Genomic DNA, 5,433 nt, shown 5'->3' on the forward strand with positions numbered 1-5,433 from the left:
CCTAACTTCATTCTGTAAAGAAATGGATAAGCTAATTACCAATTTCATATGGTGAGGGAAGAATTTCTCAAAGATAAGAACAAATTATGAGGCTTTTTACCACCCAAACTCAAAACTTATTACATTCCCACAGTAGTCAAAAGAACCAGGTACTTGTACAAGAATTGACACATAGATTAATCTGACAGGATTAAAAACAAACAAAAAATAAAAAGCATCTATTTAAGACCAACTGAGTTTTGACAAAGGACCAAAACACATTTAATGGGAAGGGCACATATTCTTCAACATAAGATGCTGGTAAATCTGATCTCCATCTGCAGAAAATGGAATGGGACCCAAACTTCACCTCATTCCCCCAAATAAACTTTAATATAAATTAGAGACCTAAATGTAAATCCCAGAGCTATAAAGATCTGTGTTAGTCTGGGTAGACTAGAGAAACAAATCCATGGAAACACATATGTGTACAAGAAAGAGATTTATATACAAGAGCAATTGAACATTGAGAAAGCATCTCAACCCAGTCCAGCCCAGTCCAAGCCCATAAGTCCGATACTAGCCCATATGTCTGATACCAATCTATAAAGTCCTCTTCAGACTCACGAAACACATGCAATGACACCAAATGAAGAAAATCACAGGCCAGTAGGTAGAAAATCTTTGGATCCAGTGTCATGGGAAACATCTCAGCGCTGGCAGGGGTCTCTGCATCAGGGTGGGTCCATGTGTCTTGTCAGCTGCTCTGTCTCCAGGGTGTGAGCAGATAGTCTCCCATCTCCAAGGAGGAAGTACAGGAGTTCCCAGATTTCTCAGGAGAAGGTCATGCCCACAGAGGCCTCATTGGCTATGATCTGGTTGATAAGCTAGGCCTCCACCCCTACACGCATAATCCTCTAAAATTGACAATTATGTAACTATGACAGGATCATAAATCAGAAAATGGGGGAAAACTTAAGAGACTATTGCAGGCCATAAAAAGACTACAAAATATAATAAAGGGAACATACACACAGTGGAAAATAAGATAGACGACTGGCAGCTGTTAAAAATAAAACACTTGGCTTCCCGCCTGCTCCCGCCGCACACCATGCTCTCAGTCTGCGTGCCGCTCGCCATCATCGACCGCCAGCAGGTCCAGCTTCGCCCATGAAGGCACTTAGCCTGGCGGACAAGAACACGCCCCAGCCCCTCAGCAGCGCCTGCGTCCTGGCCAGCAAGGCGGCGAGGAAGATCTTCCAGGAGCCCGAGAGCCCCAAAGCTCCAGCCTCCAGCGTGGAGGATGAGCCCTTGCTGCAGTAGAACCCCGGCCACTTTGTTGTCTTTCCCATCGAGTACCATGACATTTGGCAGATGTATAAGAAAGCTGAGGCCTCCTTTTGGACGGCCGAGGAGCTGGATCTTTCTAAAGCCACTCAGCACTGGGAAGCCCTGAAGCCTGAGGAGAGAGATTTCATATCCCACGCTCTGGCTTTCTTTGCAACCAGTGATGCATAGTGCATGAGAACCTGGTGGAGCGATTTAGCCAAGAAGTTCAGATTACAGAGGCCCGTTGTTTCTATGGCTTCCAAATTGCTATGGAAAACATACATTCTGAAATGTATAGTCTCCTGATTGACACATTAAAGGTTCCAAGGAAAGGGAGTATCTCTTCAATGTCATTGAGACAATGCCTTGTGTGAAGAAGAAGGCAGATTGGGCCTTGCGTTGGATTGGCGACAAAGAAGCTACCTACGGAGAGCGAGTTGTAGCCTTTGCAGCAGTGGAAGGCATCTTCTTCTCCGGTTCGTTTGCATCCATCTTCTGGCTCAAGAAACGAGGACTAATGCCAGGCCTCACGTTTTCCAAGGAACTTATTAGCAGAGATGAGGGTTTGCACGGTGACTTTGCCTGCCTCATGTTCAAACACCTGCTGCACAAACCTTCAGAGCAGAGAGTACAAGAAATCATAGTGAATGCTGTCAGGATAGAACAGGAATTCCATATGGAGGCCTTGCCGTGAAGTTGATTGAAATGAATTGCACTTTGATGACACAGCACGTTGAATTCGTGGCAAACAGGCTAATGCTGGAACTGGGTTTTAACAAGATGTTCAAAGTAGAAAACTCATTTGACTTTATGGAGAACATTTCCCTGGAAGGGAAGACGAGCTTCTCTGAGAAGAGAGTAGGCGAGTATCAGAGAATGGGAGTGATGTAATGCGGGATCCTCTTCTATCTAAATTATTGTTTCTAAAGATGGTGGCTCCTCATGCGTGTGCCATACTAAAATGTAAAACACTTGCAGTGTCATGTCCGGAGGTAGCTTAGAATCAGATTCTAGGATTCCACCTCAAGTAATTGAAAAATTTTGCTGACTCAGCTTCCATATCCTGCCTTAAAGAGAAGCAATTGTTTACTGTGAAACATCACAGTGTTATATGATTGAAATAAAAATTTTAGGGTTAAAAAAATAAAACGCTTATGCACATAAAAAATTTCATCAAAAGAGTAGGACAGTAGCCCATAGATTGGGAAAAAATATCTTTAGCAATCACACAAGCAACAAGGGACTAATTAATAAGTTCTATAAAATTCTGGCATTTGGGATGCAAAAGTTGGAAACAAAGAGGAATAAATAGAAGTTGGAAAATATGGTGTTGTAATAGAAACATAACTGGAGATAACATGGTAGAAGTTTGCAAGACTAATCACTTGTTCATACTAAATAACTATTTTTCAACAACACATGTGGTCTTGTCCAGATGGAATATACAGAAATCAAATTAACAACATCTGTGGGAAGAAAAGGTGAAGGTGCTCAATATAAGCCACTACAACCAGGCCAGAAGCTGGCTGTGTAACAGACCATTGATTGCTCATATGTAAGTTCATGTTAAAGCTGAGTAAAATTAAAACAAATGCACTGGAGGCAATGACTGTGTAAACCCACTCGAGGGGAGTGAATAACAGAATTGTAAGTGAATTGATATATTGAATGGGGTAAGATATGGCTAATATATAATACAAATAATGATATATAACAATAGCAACAAGGGTTCCTGGGGGAAGGGTTGGGGAGGGAGGGGATAGAAGGGAGCTGACATCAAAGAGTTCAAGAAGAAAGAAAATGTTTTGAAATTTGTTGTAGAAGCAATTGTAAAATTATGCTTGATCTATTTGAATTATAGAATGTTATGACAACTATAAGAGCTCCCAATAAAATGATGAATAAAAAAATGGTATGATGAGATAGTTCAACCCTGACCCAACTTTCCTGATTTAAACCATGCAGTATTCCTTGCTCTGTTTGCACAACTGTCTCTTGCTTCATATACAATTTCTTCATTATCATATTGAAATGTTCTGGAATTACCATTTCTCTCAAGCCTGGGCTAGTTTGTTATAATCCACACAGTGGAATACGCTGGCATGGTCAATAAAACACAAGTAAATATCGTATTACTTGCGTATGATATTATCGATATTGTTCTATAATTTGAGCACTCTATTGGGTTACCTATTTGGAATTGGTACAAATATATATGGATCTCTTCTAGTCAGTCGACCAAGTAGTTGTCTTACACATTTCTGGTCATAAACAAGTGAGCACTTCCAATGTTTCATCAGCTTGTTAAAACACTTCAGTTGTATACAGTCATTTCCTAGAACCATGCTATTAGCTAATGCTTTCAATACAGCTTCAACTTCTTCCTTCAGTACCATTAGCTCTTGTTCATAAATTCCCTCTTGAAATGGTTGAATGTTGATACAGGGACTTTGTATTCTTTCCATTTTAAACAAATATTTCCTGCATCATTCAATATTTTGCCCATAGAATCTTTTAATACTTGAAACTCAAGTTTTGCCTTTTTTCTTGAGTTCTTTCAGTTTAGGATATGCTGAGTGTGTTCTTCCTTTTTAAAGTTTTTTAACTTGGTCCTTGGACATTTCATAATAATATTGGGTTTATCTTCTCGAGCTGTCCTTTGAAATTTTATATTCAGTTCTTGACCTCATCATTTCTTCCATTTTCCTTAGCTAATCTACAATTAAGAATAAATTTCAGAGTATCATGTACCATCCATTTTGGTGTTTCCTTTCTTTTTAATGACCATTTGTTTTCCTTATGAATAATTTTATTGATGTCATACCACAAAACTCATCAGATCAGTCACTGGTGTTCAATGTAGCAACTCTGTTTTTGAGAAATTCTTGAAATCCAAGGGGAATAGATTTAAGGTTGTATTATGATTCTTGTGGCTTTATTTTAATTTTATTCAGCGTCAATCTGCAGTTTCATATAAGCAATTGATGGTCTGTTTCACAGGTTTAGTGGCTGATATGGAGCTTCTCTGTTGTGTCTTCCCACAGATATAGTCAATTTAATTTCTTTGTATTCCATCCAAAGAAATTCATGTGTATAGTTACAATTTCTATTATTGAAAGAAGGTATTTTTTATGAAGAAGTCGCCGGCCTTCTAAAACTCTATCATGTAATGTCCAGCTTAATTCTGTCTTCAAGTCCATTTCCCCCAACTGCTGTCTCTTTGTTTCCAACTTTTGGATTCCAGACTCCCATAATTATCAGTGCATCTTGATTACATGTTTGATCAGTTTCAGGTGGAAGACATTGGTAGAATTGTTTAATTCTTCATAATTAGTTTTAGCAGTTTCTGCATCAATTTATATAGTAGTTGTACATGCTGGATTTACCCGTATATGGATAGATATTATCTTACCACAGACCACCGTGTACTTCAAGACAGATCTTGAAATTTCTTGTTTGACAATGAATGCAATGCTTTTACTTTTGAATCTGTCATTACTGACAGTTAACCATATGTTTTTCTGATTTAGTATGACCAATACCAGTCCATTTCCGCTCACTCTCTCTAACACTTAGACATATCAATCTTTATGTTTTCCATGTAAATTTTTCAACTACCCATTTTCCTAGATTCATATTTTGTACATTGCAACTTCTGAAAATGTATTGATGATTGCAGCAGTTTCTTCTCATATTGAGTCATGCCCCATCAGTAAATGAAAGTCTCAAAGTCTTTACCCCCACAGGCTCTTTTCTATCAATTTCAATATGATCAAATCCATTTAGAAAAGGCTGCTGTTCCTCAGTCATATTTTCAGTGCCTTCTGACCTGAGGGTGCCATCGTCTGGTACTATCTTTGACACTATTCTGCTTCTATTCGTGAGGTTTTAAGTATCTGACATGATGTTATTTATAAGGTTTTTAGTGTCTAATTTCTATGAAGTGGACAGCCTATTTATTCCTTCTTTTATATCTTTTCTTAGTCTTTGAACTCTGCTGAAACCTGTTCACTTTGGTTGACCCAGCTGGTATTTGAAATATCAGTGATACAACTTTCAGTATCACCGTACCACACAAGCTGTAGAACAACCAACTGGCAGACAAGTGGTGGCATGTACGATTAG

At 38.8% G+C, this 5,433-nt stretch overlaps 1 pseudogene; it reads left to right on the plus strand.

The window, feature by feature from the left end:
* Nucleotides 1-1,090: 1,090 nt before the first annotated feature.
* Nucleotides 1,091-2,199, plus strand: LOC101662893 (annotated as a pseudogene).
* Nucleotides 2,200-5,433: the final 3,234 nt, after the last annotated feature.

This window comes from Echinops telfairi, unplaced genomic scaffold, assembly GCF_000313985.2.
Source record: "Echinops telfairi isolate 266 unplaced genomic scaffold, ASM31398v2 ScPeMD7_7469;HRSCAF=8507_1, whole genome shotgun sequence".
NCBI classification, from domain to species: domain Eukaryota; kingdom Metazoa; phylum Chordata; class Mammalia; order Afrosoricida; family Tenrecidae; genus Echinops; species Echinops telfairi.